The following is a 15,627-nucleotide window of genomic DNA, read 5'->3' on the forward strand; positions in this document are numbered from 1 at the left end:
TGTCAGGTTATTGTAGGGGGAGTGTTGGCATTGTCACCCTTACTTCTATGCTACTGCTGGGGGCAGTGCTGCCTTCAGAGCTGGGCAACTGGAGAGTGGTGGCTGCTGGCTGGGAGCCCAGCACTGAGCACCAGCACAGAAGTAAGTGTGGCATGGTAACCAGCAGCTGCTATTTTCCAGCCACCCAGCTCTGAAGGCAGCAACACAGAAGTAAGGGTGACATGGTATGGTATTGACACCCTTACTTCTGAGCTGCTGCTGGCGGGACGCTGCCTTCAGAGCTGGGTGCCTGGCTACCAGCCGCTGCTCTCCAGCCACCGAGCTCTGAAGGCAGTGCATAAGTAAGGGTGGCAATACCATGACCCACCTCCGACAATAACTTTGCAACCCTCATGACCTCCTTTTGGGTCAGGACCTCCAGTTTGAGAAATTCTGGTCTTCCCCATGAAATCTGTATAGTATGAGATAAAAGCACACGCAAGACCAGATTTCATGGTCCGTGACGTGTCTCGCACGGCCATGAATTTGGTAGGGCCCTATTGATAGGTTATCTACACTGAGGCAGGACTAAGTATTATCTAGACCCTCTCTTAGGTGTTTATGGAACCTGTCCTTAAAAACCTCCAGTGATGGAGAATCCACAACCTCCCTAAATAATTTGTTCCAGTGCTTAACTACCGTTTTAGTTGGTAAGTTTTTCCTAATGTCCAAGCTAAATCTCCCTTATTGCAATTTAAGCCCATTACTTCTTGACCTGTCCCCAGTGACTAAGGAGAACAATTTATCACCTTCCTCTTTATAACAACCTTTTTACACACTTGAAGACTGTTTTTGTGTCCCCTTTCAGTTCTCTTTTCTCCAGACTAAACAAACCCATTTTTTTCAATATTTCCTCATAGGTCATGTTGTCTAGATGTCTAATAATTTTTTCCTCTGGACTTCCTCCAATTTGTCCACATCTTTCCTGAAGTGTGGTGCCCAGAACTGGGCATAGTACTCCAGGTGAGTACTCAACTCAAAGAAGAATTACTTCTCCTGTCATGTTTACAAAACATTCTAATACATACTAGAATTATGTTTGTGGCTTCCCCCCCCAACAGTATTATACTGTTGATTCATATTTAATTTCTGAGGCACTAAAACCCCCCAGATCTCTTTCTGCAGTACTTCTTCCTAGGCAGTAGTTTTCCATTTTGTAGTTATGCAATTTGATTATTTCTTCCTATGTGTAGTACTTTTCCATTTGTCCTTATTGATTTTTTTTTCTATTTATTTCAGGACAAATTGGAGAAATGATAAGATCATTTTGAATTCTAATCATATCCTCCAAAGTCCTTGCAACCCCTTATTTTTAAACACACACATATTTTTACTTCTTCTGGTATAACCTTAATTATGTGGTCTATATTTTTTAATGCTTGTGTGGTGGTGGTGCTTTTAAGCCAAAAATTAACTGTAAACTTTCTTTAGGTATTTCCTGCATAGCTGTGTAATGCTGCCCTGTCCCTATTCAGAGGCTGGAACATTTGCTTTCTTTTATCTTTCTGTCTTTTGCACTTATTGATAATTCATATGTTCTTTTCATATGTCATATATTTTTATGTTAATTGAAATCTTCCTTAGGATGGCTTACTGTACCCTATATGATATGCCTCTCACTTCATGTCTCCTACTGTTTGTAGACATTTGAATTAGAGTTGTACTATGTAAAATAGTAAAATCAAGATTTAATGGTATGTAATCTCACTTCTTATAAGCAAGACTGGGTTTACATTGTCATGCTTTAAAAGGCAGATTGAAATATCCTATAAAACACCTTATTCTGCAGCTCTGGTGCACATGTAAAATTCCCATTGACTTTAAGTATATGCATGTAGCAATGGTGGAATCAGTGATACATTTACCTTGGGATGACTCCACTATGTCTCTGATCTACCTGTGTGGCAGCTGGCATGTTGAGGTTTTTGGGGCTTTTTTACATCTCTTCCTTACTGATGAACCATGCTGTCTCCTTAATAAAAGTCCACTATATCGGTCATTACAAAATGATACAGAGCACTGTTTACAGCTGTAAGTACTGGATTCTATCCACCTCCAGGATATTCTTTGTTATTTTGGAGGTGGCTGCAAGTAGCTTCATCTTCAGTCTCTCGTTTGCTAGTTGATAGTGGATTTACAGTATGTTACGGAGCTTTTATGTAATTTAAAGATACTAAATGCCACCCACAGGCCAATACGGTATATTGTTTCACAGTGCAAAGGTATATTTTGCAGATAATTTTACGACATATACTGGGTGGACTCTTAATTAATGATAAAGAAAAGCCAATCACTATCATCTATCACTACATAAAAATAATACTTATTTATGCCTGTCTTTTTTTTTTCTATTGCATCTGATAGGCAGCAGTCTTCTTAATCAGTGAAGTGGTCAGGGCTGGGACTCTCTCTCTCTCTCTCACCATGTACAGTGTCTAGCACAATAGTGGCCTTGATGTCAGATATGACCTTTAGGCATTACTGTAATTCAAATAATAAATTATAATAACTAACAAGTACAACAAAATGTATCCACTCTAGTTATGGACTCACCCCATCTTGTTCTGAATCCCATTCAATCTCATTAAACTAATCAGGATTGAATTGGGCCTACAGTTGGATGGGAAATAAACAAGAAACATTTAAAGGCTGCTGCAAAATGGTGTTGATTCAGTAAGTGGCCCTTTTCCGTCTGAATCAGAACTGAACCAATGGTTCAGCATTCTGTCAGGAGGAGTTTTGCTGTTGGTGATGGTATATTTCAAATTAAATGTAAAAGCAAGTTGCAATGACCTTTTGGGTTTGTTAAAGACAATGTCACAAAAGCAGAGATTTTACCTTGGTATTCTTGCCAAATGCTACCTTGGTTATTTATATGTTGTTACTCAGGGCCTGTGTCCTAAATATAAAGGGAAGGGTAAACCCCTTTGAAATCCCTCCTGGCCAGGGGAAAGCTCCTCTCACCTGTAAAGGGTTAAGAAGCTAAAGGTAACCTCGCTGGCACCTGACCAAAATGACCAATGAGGAGACAAGATACTTTCAAAAGCTGGGAGGAGGGAGAGAAACAAAGGGTCTGTCTGTAGTCGTCTTGGCCGGGGACAGAACAGGAATGGAGTCTTAGAACTTTTAGTAAGTAATCTAGCTAGGTATGTGTTAGATTATGATTTCTTTAAATGGCTGAGAAAAGAATTGTGCTGAATAGAATAACTATTTCTGTCTGTGTATCTTTTTTGTAACTTAAGGTTTTGCCTAGAGGGGTTCTCTATGTTTTTGAATCTAATTACCCTGTAAGATATATACCATCCTGATTTTACAGGGGGGATTTCTTTATTTCTATTTACTTCTATTTTTTATTAAAAGTCTTCTTGTAAAACACTGAATGCTTTTTCATTGTTCTCAGATCCAAGGGTTTGGGTTTGTGGTCACCTATGCAAATTGGTGAGGCTTTTTATCCAACATTTCCCAGGAAAGGGGGGGTGCAAGTGTTGGGAGGATTGTTCATTGTTCTTAAGATCCAAGGGTCTGGGTCTGTAGTCACCTAGGCAAATTGGTGAGGCTTTTTACCAAACCTTGTCCAGGAAGTGGGGTGCAAGGTTTTGGGAAGTATTTTGGGGGGAAGGACGCGTCCAAACAGCTCTTCCCCAGTAACCAGTATTAGTTTGGTGGTGGTAGCGGCCATTCCAAGGATAACGGGGGTAATATTTTGTACCTTGGGGAAGTTTTGACCTAAGCTGGTAAAGATAAGCTTAGGAGGTTTTTCATGCAGGTCCCCACATCTGTACCCTAGAGTTCAGAGTGGGGGAGGAACCGTGACATGGTGGCACAGTGGTGGGATTAACCTGAAATCATTTTGAGATCCAGTTGAGATTTTTTGAACTAGAAATACAGATTTTAAAAAGGAATTTTTAGGAAGTCCAGAAGGCAGCTTTGAAACTGAAACCAGCTTGGTTTCTCTCTGCTTTGTGGCCAAGCAGAGACAAAAGGGGATTATCTTGTGAATTGCAGGTTTTCTTTGCCTGGAGGCAGGGTACTTAACTCCTGCAGGGAAATTCACAGTCTTCCAACCCAGAGGTTTTTTTTTTTTTCTTTTCTTCCTAAAAGTAAATAGGGGGTGTGTGCTTTACCCATTTGCCTGGAGACAAAAGTGGCAGGGTTTTTTTTAGGATTTTGATTTTTTTTTTTTTGTTTTACAAGGAGCACAGGTTTGAAAAGAAATTTTTTTCTTCTTTGGGCTGGGTAAGCAGGTTTCCAAGTAGTTGGAGGTTTTTTGCTTTAATTTGGGCCCAGAGCAGAGACAAGGGAATTGTCTTTTTCTGTAGGCTGACAATCACTATCAGAGAATAGGTATTCTATTCCAGCACAGCAAAATTTTACAGCCAAGTTTTGTTTGTTTATTCCTAAACCTCGGGTGTAAAGTTAGTTAAAAACAGAGAGGTTAGAATGGCCAAATCCTCAGCTCGACTACAGCTGGAATTAGCCAAATTTCAGGCTGAGGAAAAACAAAGGGAACATGAAAGACAGATAGAACTCATGCAGCTGAAGAAGGAACAAGAAAGGGAGGCAGAACAACACCAAGAGGCTGCCCACAAGAGGGAAATGGAGGCAAGGAAGCATGTGGAGGAGGAGAGGGAAAAAGAGAGGAAGCATGTGGAGGAGGAGAAGGAAAAAGAGAGGAAGCATGTGGAGGAGATGGAGAGGATAAAGGCCCAGCAGAATATACCAACAAACCCTAGCAATCCTTCTCCAGGTACCACTTCCCATCCCAGAAAGTTCCCCACCTACAAGGCAGGTGATGATACTGAGGCCTTCTTAGTAAACTTCGAAAGGGCCTGCCTTGGGTACAACATCTCTACTGACCAATACATGGTAGAGCTGAGGCCGCAGCTCAGTGGACCCTTAGCTGAGGTGGCAGCTGAAATGCCTAAAGAACACATGAACAAGTATGAACTGTTTAAATCCAAGGCGAGAGTCAGAATGGGGATAACACCCGAGCAGTCTCGTCGGAGGTTCAGAGCCCTAAGGTGGAAACCAGACATGTCATTTACCCGACATGCCTACCACATTGTAAAACATTGGGATGCCTGGATATCAGGAGCAAGTGTTGAATCTCCAGTAAATTTGCCCTTCCTAATGCAAATGGAACAATTCTTAGAGGGTGTTCCTGAGGAAATAGAAAGATACATCCTAGATGGGAAACCCAAAACTGTAACTGAGGCAGGAGAGATTGGAGCCAGATGGGTGGAGGTGGCAGAGAATTATAAAACTGGTCGCAGTTGGAGCGGAGACCAGAAGGGACCACCCCAGACCACACCCTATTACCGGGGGCCGCCCAAAGCCCCACCTACCTCCCAAAGAACCCTCCAGACCCCTTATCGTCCCACCACCCCGTTCTCCAGCAACCCTCCTCGCCCCAGTGACCCGTCAGCTGGACGATGTTTTAAGTGTAACGAGCTGGGGCATGTAAAGGCCAACTGCCCCAAGAACCCCAACAGATTACAGTTCATTGCACCGGAATCACACCAGAGGTCCACAGGCCCAGATACCTCCCAGATACCCTTGGAGCGGAGGGAAACTGTGAGTGTGGGTGGGAAGAAGGTCACCGCGTGGAGGGACACCGGAGCACAAGTGTCAGCTATCCATGCTTCCTTAGTGGACCCCAATTTAATCAACCCAGAGATCCAAGTGACGATTCAACCCTTCAAGTCCAACTCTTTCAATTTGCCTACAGCCAAGTTGCCTGTCCAGTACAAGGGCTGGTCAGGAATGTGGACTTTTGCAGTCTATGATGATTATCCCATCCCCATGCTGTTGGGGGAAGACTTGGCCAATCATGTGAAGCAGGCCAAGAGGGTGGGAATGGTCACCCGCAACCAGGCTAAACAAGCCGTGAGGCCTAGCTCTGTTCCGGAAACTTCTATCAGGACCCAGTCAGAGGTGATGGACCTGGACCCCAGGCTAATGTCTGCAACAGCAGTAGTGGATCCAGTCCCAGAGACCCAGACGGAACCAGTCCGAGAACCGGAACCAGCCGAACAACCAACACCAGACCCCGTGTCAGCACTGAATCCAGTACTTGCAACCTCAACACCAGAGGGCCCCACCGAACCTGAACTGGCAGCAGCCGATAACCCTACACAAGAGGCTCAGCCGGAGCCTGAATCCCAACATAGTACACCAGCGGAGAGCGGTTCACAGTCAACAGAAACAGCTCCATCCCCTATATCGCTTCCAGAGGGACCAAGCCTAGGTCCACAATCCCATGAGGAACTGATGTCTCCAGCATCAAGGGAACAGTTCCAGACCGAACAAGAAGCAGATGAAAGCCTCCAGAGAGCTTGGACGGCGGCACGGAGCAACCCACCGCCTCTCAGCTCTTCTAATCGATCCAGGTTTGTTGTAGAAAGAGGACTTTTATACAAGGAAACTCTTTCTGGGGGACACCAGGAAGACTGGCATCCTCAGAGACAGTTGGTAGTTCCAACTAAATACCGGGCCAAGCTCTTGAGCTTAGCCCATGATCACCCTAGTGGCCATGCTGGGGTGAACAGGACCAAAGACCGTTTGGGGGGGTCATTCCACTGGGAGGGAATGGGCAAGGATGTTTCTACCTATGTCCAGTCTTGTGAGGTGTGCCAAAGAGTGGGAAAACCCCAAGACCAGGTCAAAGCTCCTCTCCAGCCACTCCCCATCATTGAAGTTCCATTTCAGCGAGTAGCTGTGGATATTCTGGGTCCTTTTCCGAAAAAGACACCCAGAGGAAAGCAGTACATACTGACTTTCATGGATTTTGCCACCCGATGGCCGGAAGCAGTAGCTCTAAGCAAAACCAGGGCTAAAAGTGTGTGCCAGGCACTAGCAGACATTTTTGCCAGGGTAGGTTGGCCCTCTGACATCCTCACAGATGCAGGGACTAATTTCCTGGCAGGAACTATGAAAAACCTTTGGGAAGCTCATGGGGTAAATCACTTGGTTGCCACTCCTTACCATCATCAAACAAATGGCATGGTGGAGAAGTTTAATGGAACTTTGGGGGCCATGATACGTAAATTCGTAAATGAGCACTCCAATGATTGGGACCTAGTATTGCAGCAGTTGCTCTTTGCCTACAGAGCTGTACCACATCCCAGTTTAGGGTTTTCCCCATTTGAACTTGTATATGGCCGTGAGGTTAAGGGGCCATTGCAGTTGGTGAAGCAGCAATGGGAGGGATTTACACCTTCTCCAGGAACTAACATTCTGGACTTTGTAACCAACCTACAAAACACCCTCCGAACCTCTTTAGCCCTTGCTAGAGAAAACTTACAGGATGCTCAAAAAGAGCAAAAAGCCTGGTATGATAAACATGCCAGAGAGCGTTCCTTCAAAGTAGGAGACCAGGTCATGGTCTTAAAGGCACTCCAGGCCCATAACATGGAAGCATCGTGGGAAGGGCCATTCGTGGTCCAGGAGCGCCTGGGAGCTGTTAATTATCTCATAGCATTCCCCACCTCCAACCGAAAGCCTAAGGTGTATCATATTAATTCTCTAAAGCCCTTTTATTCCAGAGAATTAAAGGTTTGTCAGTTTACAGCCCAGGGAGGAGACGACGCTGAGTGGCCTGAAGGTGTCTATTATGAAGGGAAATGTGCTGGTGGTGTGGAAGAGGTGAACCTCTCCATGACCCTTGGGCGTATGCAGCGACAGCAGATCCAGGAGCTGTGCACTAGCTACGCGCCAACGTTCTCAGCCACCCCAGGACTGACTGAACGGGCATACCACTCCATTGACACAGGTAATGCTCACCCAATTAGGGTCCACCCTTACCGGGTGTCTCCTCAAGCTAAAACTGCTATAGAACGGGAGATCCAGGATATGTTACAGATGGGTGTAATCCGCCCCTCTGAAAGTGCATGGGCATCTCCAGTGGTTCTAGTTCCCAAACCAGATGGGGAAATACGTTTTTGCGTGGACTACCGTAAGCTAAATGCTGTAACTCGCCCAGACAACTATCCCATGCCACGCACAGATGAACTATTAGAGAAACTGGGAAGGGCCCAGTTCATCTCTACCTTGGACTTAACCAAGGGGTACTGGCAGGTACCGCTAGATGAATCTGCCAAGGAAAGGTCAGCCTTCATCACACATCTCGGGCTGCATGAATTTAATGTACTCCCTTTCGGGCTGCGAAATGCACCCGCCACTTTCCAAAGACTTGTAGATGGTCTCCTAGCGGGATTAGGAGAATATGCAGTCGCCTACCTTGACGATGTGGCCATATTTTCGGATTCCTGGGCAGACCACCTGGAACATCTACAAAAAGTCCTTGAGCGCATAAGGGAGGCAGGACTAACTGTTAAGGCTAAGAAGTGTCAAATAGGCCTAAACAGAGTGACTTACCTTGGACACCAGGTGGGTCAAGGAACTATCAGCACCCTACAGGCCAAAGTGGATGCTATCCAAAAGTGGCCTGTCCCAAAGTCAAAGAAACAGGTTCAATCCTTCTTAGGCTTGGCCGGTTATTACAGACGATTTGTACCGCACTACAGCCAAATCGCTGCCCCACTGACAGACCTAACCAAAAAGAAACAGCCAAATGCTGTTCAGTGGACCGGAAAGTGTCAGAAGGCCTTTAACAAGCTTAAAGCGACACTCATGTCTGACCCTGTACTAAGGGCCCCAGACTTTGACAAACCGTTCCTAGTAACCACAGATGCATCCGAGCGTGGTGTGGGAGCAGTTTTAATGCAGAAAGGACCTGATCAAGAATTCCACCCTGTAGTGTTTCTCAGCAAAAAACTGTCTGAGAGGGAAAGCAACTGGTCAGTCACTGAAAAAGAATGTTATGCCATTGTCTACGCTCTGGAAAAGCTACGCCCATATGTTTGGGGACGGCGTTTCCACCTGCAAACCGACCATGCTGCACTAAAGTGGCTTCACACCGTCAAAGAAACTAACAAAAAACTTCTTCGGTGGAGTTTAGCTCTCCAAGATTTTGATTTCGACATCCAACACATCTCAGGAGCTTCTAACAAAGTGGCTGATGCACTCTCCCGTGAAAGTTTCCCAGAATCAACTGGTTAAAATCGTCCTTGAGATGTGGAAAATATTGTTAGTCTTTATGTACTTGGTAGTATATTTAGAGATGCATGTGTCTTATTAACTCTGTTTTCCTAGAGCTCCAGGAAGAAATCCCAGCCAGAGTTTCACCCTAGCTGAGATTTGGGGGGCGTGTCCTAAATATAAAGGGAAGGGTAAACCCCTTTGAAATCCCTCCTGGCCAGGGGAAAGCTCCTCTCACCTGTAAAGGGTTAAGAAGCTAAAGGTAACCTCGCTGGCACCTGACCAAAATGACCAATGAGGAGACAAGATACTTTCAAAAGCTGGGAGGAGGGAGAGAAACAAAGGGTCTGTCTGTAGTCGTCTTGGCCGGGGACAGAACAGGAATGGAGTCTTAGAACTTTTAGTAAGTAATCTAGCTAGGTATGTGTTAGATTATGATTTCTTTAAATGGCTGAGAAAAGAATTGTGCTGAATAGAATAACTATTTCTGTCTGTGTATCTTTTTTGTAACTTAAGGTTTTGCCTAGAGGGGTTCTCTATGTTTTTGAATCTAATTACCCTGTAAGATATATACCATCCTGATTTTACAGGGGGGATTTCTTTATTTCTATTTACTTCTATTTTTTATTAAAAGTCTTCTTGTAAAACACTGAATGCTTTTTCATTGTTCTCAGATCCAAGGGTTTGGGTTTGTGGTCACCTATGCAAATTGGTGAGGCTTTTTATCCAACATTTCCCAGGAAAGGGGGGGTGCAAGTGTTGGGAGGATTGTTCATTGTTCTTAAGATCCAAGGGTCTGGGTCTGTAGTCACCTAGGCAAATTGGTGAGGCTTTTTACCAAACCTTGTCCAGGAAGTGGGGTGCAAGGTTTTGGGAAGTATTTTGGGGGGAAGGACGCGTCCAAACAGCTCTTCCCCAGTAACCAGTATTAGTTTGGTGGTGGTAGCGGCCATTCCAAGGATAACGGGGGTAATATTTTGTACCTTGGGGAAGTTTTGACCTAAGCTGGTAAAGATAAGCTTAGGAGGTTTTTCATGCAGGTCCCCACATCTGTACCCTAGAGTTCAGAGTGGGGGAGGAACCTTGACAGCCTGTTTAAATAAAGTGGGGATCCCCAGCAAATGCATACAAATGGGCATAAATTCCAAACCCAAAATTCAGTCTGTGACCTTCTCCCTCCATCTAACCTAAACTGCTATGTTATGAAAAATTGTATGTGGCAGAGGGAGGGGGAGGGCAGAGTAGGAGGCTGGAGGCAAGTCCTATAAGTGCTAAAAGGGGTAGAAAATAAGTAATCAAAAATGCACGTAATTGGTGCAATCCCTACAGAGCTGTCAGCCAGGATGAAGTTGTATGTAATCAACACCAAGCAGCACTGGAGCACGAGGAAAATCATCAAAGTATAATTTCTTGGGGCCACTGGAGCTGAGTACATCCTATTGGAGGTTTGGCAGAACTGTTTGAGTTAGTCCTGCTCTCTGCCTAAAACTTTTCTGCTGTTTCATCTGAATAGGGTTTTTATTCCTGTCTGTCCCAAACTGTTGTATGGTGTTGCAGTAGGTACTATTAACCAATTGGTATTTCTCTCCACAAAAGCAGCTGCACTTTTGGATCTTTGCAATAAACCTAAGCATAGAAATATAGGTTATTACTGTTTGTATGGGGTACTAATGGCCCCATTGTGCTAGACATTGTACAACCACAGAGCGAGAAACCCTCTCTGATCTGAACAGCTTGCCAACTAAATGGACACCATGAATAAAGGCAAGAGGTGGATCCAGATGCACAGAGAGGTGAAGTGATTTGCCTAAAGTCAACACAGCAGGTCAGTGGCTGAGCCAGGAATAGAAACCAGCTCTCCTGAGTCTGGTTCATTTCCCCTATCCATTATACCCTACCACTGCTCAATATGTTTTAAATAAGAATGACAATAATAATTCTGATGCTTTTTTAAAAATAAATAATGGTGGAAAGAGAAGAATATGATGGTGGACAGGGAATGGACAAGTAAATTAGTTTAGTAAAAATCAGTAGCTAATGGTCACTGTGTTTTAAAAAAGTAGAATTCAACTACCGTTACATCCCCTTTTTCCCCCTTTGGAAACATAAAACTGAACATTTGATGATGAGTTACATAGCAAGTTTGAGCTGAATGGGATTTGAAATGGCTGAGGTGCAATATCAAACTCAGAATATCAGACATTACATTGGAGACAAGCCATCCTTAATAGGGATGCTACTGCTGCTTTAATGTTATCATTTTTTACCATTTCAGACAGCAACTGTTCTACATACTTAGAATCATTCCATTTGCCTTCCCTTTCCATACACAATGTATGTAAACATTAACTATTGTATGTTCAGCCCCTGGGGCTATATTTCCTTTTGCCAGTAATGTTTAAAGGTATTTCTCAAAACCCAGAAGTCTAAAGTGACAACTTAAAATAAAACCTAGCAAACTGAACTCCGACTAAACATAATACAAATAGGTATTTAGTTTTTCAAATTCTACTTAACCCTTGGGGCAGATTTTGAAACAAGTATTTGACCTTATATTCATTTTTTGTTGAACTAGGTTAAAGGACTTCTATTAGCAGTTCCCAGACTGTGGTCATTGAAAGATTGCTGGTCCCAGCGTGTTGGCTCTTTTACTTTGTTCTGTCTTCTAAATTGGATTAAGATAGCTAAAAATATTTCTTACCCCCTTTTGACCTTGGGTCAGCCAAAGTTTGGGGCCCTGCAGGTTGTTTTCATTAGGAGGCAACATTGTTGATGGAGTCAGGTATCTTTGATGCAGTGCTGTTTATTTACAAAGGATTTACAAAGTCCTGTTTCCCTAAACACAGGAAAACTCAAACTGCTCTTAGCTCCATGCCCCTTTCAGCCATTGCTCAACGCAAAAGCTTTCAGTGTAGGTTTTTCTTAGGGCCATGCTCTCAGTGCCTTTGATGTGGGTGGTGATGTGCCTATGGTATAGCACAGGAGGTGTAATTTCCAGCTTGAGTAGAAATGCCCGTGCTATCTCTGATGGAGGTACCACATTAACAACAGAAGTTCAGCCACAGTGATGGGATGGGCTAGCTGCCCCAAATACAATCCTGTCTGAAACCTTAAGTATTTACCTGGGTGGCTAGCACCTCCTGCTGCTTGTGACAGTGTGGCTACACTTCTAGTTTTGGTGTGTTAGCTCAAGTAGAGCTTATGCAGATATGTCTACCCAAACTGGAAGTTAAACCACCAGTGCCAGTGTACAAAGATCCTGTGTTTGGGGTGGGAGTTGCTCATGCTTGTTTCTTAATTGTTATACGATGGGCGGTAAATACACCCATGAGCTTCAGTGATGTTTTGCCAAACCCACAACAGTATATATTTTCTGATTATTTGGTTTTTTATTTTCTAATTAATTTCCTAATTAATTTTTAATATAAATAATTGATTTAGTTGGCACAGGGTTGCAATTTTGTTATGATTGGGCACGGTGATCACAAGCTCACAAATGGGCATCGGGGTTGATCCACAAGATACTCTCTATTAAGAGTCGACTCACATTGTGGAAAAAGTGTAAGTACCCTTGCCCTAGTCCTATTTAGAGCTGCAAGCATCTTATTTGCTGGGTTGGGCCCTTTTCCCCTATTTTAAATAATTTGCAAACAGATGAAGGGCCAGATTCTCTGCTGGTGAAAATGAGTACATCTTTGAAGTTCAGGGACCTGAATGTGTTCACATCAGCAGAAAATTTGCCTCAGTAACTTGTAAAAAGCTTAATTACTGGTAATTATCTAGCAGATAGGTTTTATGAATATAGTAGGGCCAATGGGATTGTTCAGAAACTGTAGTGAGTTCTCCTTTGGATATCTGACATTTTTAATTCTCTGTTCATGCTGTGTGATCATATCAGGATGCTGCTGTCTGCTTATGTAATGCCCCACTCCCATTTGTATGGAAATTCCCCTTTTCTGTTCTCAAACTGTATGAGAGAGTTCTTTGAGAGAGGGGAGGGAGGAGTAAGAAAGTGCCCTCTTAAAAAGACACACAAAGGGGATGGGCAGAAGCTGTTCAGGGGCACTCCTACTCTAGGCAACACCAGCATAACCTGTGGCACAGTTGAATGTTTATGTCAGCGTCCGAGCACAGCAATGTGCTGCAAAGAAACAGCAGTCTTTTGGGGGAAACACTAATTGGAAAAGCAGGAGTTCTGGGTATTTGGTGGGGAAAGTATCCAAGTACAGAGCAGGGCTGGACTTAGGTGCCCTGGCTATTCTTTCTTTGGTACCCTTGAAGTACTGCTCCCCAAGCAGTGGGCAGCCGCTCAGCAGGCAAAGCAGCAGCAGGTGGAGACATGGCAGTGCTGCGGATATCATGCTGCCGGGAGGGTGGAGAGGGGATATGTGTGAGCACCTATCTCCTGCCCCACAGCCCTGCACTCTCTTGATGATGGCAACCCTCCTCCCCTTACCATGATGCCCAGGTGGTCGGACACATTGCCTACCCGTAAGTCTGGATTGGAAGACAGACTATTTTCCAGTCACAGGAAGAGAAGGATACAAATATTGTTGATCTATTTAGAATCATAGAACATTAGAGTTGGAGAGACCTCAGGAGGTCATCTAGTCCGGGGTCTCAAACTCAAATGATCACGAGGGCCAGATGAGGACTAGTACGTTGGCCCGAGGGCCACACCACTGACCACCCTCCCACCCGGGTGCCCCGGCCCCGCCCCCACTCCACTCTTCCATGAGGCCCTGCCCCTGCCCCCCCTCTTCCCCTCCACCCCTTCCCTGCCCCCATTCCAGCCCCCTCTCTGCCCCAAGGGGGTGCAGGGTGCGGCAGGGGGTTGGGGAGCAGGAAGGGTGCGGGGTGCGGCAGGGAGCTCAGGGCAGGGGGTTGGGGTGCGGGGTGCAGCAGGGGGCTCAGGGCAGGGGGTTTGGCTGCAGGAGGGGTTCGGGGGGCAGGTCCGGCCCGGTGCGCACCGGGGGAAAGGCAGGCTCCCTGCCTGCCTGCCCTGTCCCCGTGCTGCTCTGGGAGTGGCCAGTGGGAGCTTCGGGGGAGGTACCTAGAGGAGCAGCCAGGGCAACACACAGACCCCTGTGCCCCCTCCCCCAGGTCCCGGCCACTTCCCAGAGTGGTGCGGGGGCAGGGCAGGCAGGGAGGGAGGGAGGGAGCTTGCCCTGCCCCTGGTGAGCGCCAGGCCAGAGCCGCTCTAGGTAAATGCTGGAGGGGGCGCAGAAAATAACCCCACGGGCTGCATACGGCCCATGGGCCGCGTGTTTCAGACCCCTGATCTAGTCCAATCCCCTGCTTAAAGCATGACCAACACCAACTAAATCATCCCAGCCAAGAGGGTTCTTTTGTGAATGACTCATTGTGATTAGTGGTTTTCTAGTGCCCTTTCTTCCCATCAGTGCTGGCTTCTGTTTCTTCCTGATGACAACAGCCAAGTTGGTGACCTTCTTATCTGTCAGCAGTGTCTTGTGAATTCCCTTGTAGATGCAGGAACTTGTCATGTGTAGAGAGATTCCTAAAGAACAATAGTCTCCAGACATTAATTCTCTTCTTCGCTATCTGGTCACATTTCAGGCAACCCCCTCTGTGTTCTGAACATGCTGTTTGGTTCATTATTGTTTAGTCATACTGTCATTCTTCCATAGTTATTTCTAGGGATGTGTCAAGAGTTTGCAAGTCGAAAAGTTCAGAGGCAAGGAAACAACTTGCAGTTGCTGGGTGCTTTGATATATAATTTCTAGGGCTGTCAATTAATCGCAGTTAACTCACACAATTAACTCAAGTTAATTGTGATTAAAAAAATAGCGATTATCACAGTTTTAATTGCACTGTTAAAAAACGGAATACTAATTGAAATTTATTAAATATTTTGGATGTTTTTCTACATTTTCAAATATATTGATTTCAATTACAATGCAGACTACAAAGTGTACAGTGCTCACTTTATAGTATTATTTTTATTACAGATATTTGCACTGTAAATATGATAAAAGAAATAGTACTGGTATAAGGTGAGTTGAAAAATACTATAGTACGACCTCTTTATCGTGAAAGTGTAACTTACAATTTTTTTTGTTTGTTATGTAACTGCACTCAAAAATAAAACAATGTAAAATTTCAGAGCCTACAAGTCCACTCAGTCCTACTTTTTGTTCAGCCAATCACTAAGACAAACAAGTTTGTTTACATTTACGGGAGATAATGCTACTGGCTTATTTACAATGTCACCTGAACGTGAGAACACGCATTTGCATGGCAGTTTTGTAGCCAGCATTGCAAGGTATTCATATGCCAGATATGCTAAACATTCGTATGGCCCTTCATGCTTCGGCCACCATTCCAGAGGACATGCTTCCATGCTGATGCCGCTTGTTAAAAAAAAATGTGTTAATTAAATTTGTGACTGAACTCCTTGGGGGAGATTAGTATGTCTCCTGCTCTGTTTTACCTGCATTTTGCCATATATTTCATATTCTAGCAGTCTTGGATGATGACCCAGCACATGTTGTTTGTTTTAAGAACACTTTCACTGCAGATTTGACAAAA

At 44.6% G+C, this 15,627-nt stretch overlaps 1 protein-coding gene across 8 annotated transcripts in view; it reads left to right on the forward strand.

Annotated features, from left to right (window-relative positions):
- Positions 1-15,627, forward strand: part of CDH10 (cadherin 10) — a 159,790-nt gene that overhangs the window by 22,889 nt on the left and 121,274 nt on the right. For 2 of the 8 annotated variants that reach the window (XM_084621598.1, XM_084621599.1), the window contains exon 1: positions 951-1,002. The exons of 5 other annotated variants lie outside the window; for them this stretch is intronic. The gene's annotated coding sequence lies outside the window, so the exon portion shown is untranslated. Of the gene's footprint in view, positions 1-950; positions 1,003-15,627 lie in introns of those variants that run through there. One more of the 8 variants, XM_084621600.1, reaches the window with a different exon arrangement.

Source organism: Lepidochelys olivacea (genome assembly GCF_965140295.1).
Source record: "Lepidochelys olivacea isolate rLepOli2 genome assembly, chromosome: 2".
NCBI classification, from domain to species: domain Eukaryota; kingdom Metazoa; phylum Chordata; order Testudines; family Cheloniidae; genus Lepidochelys; species Lepidochelys olivacea.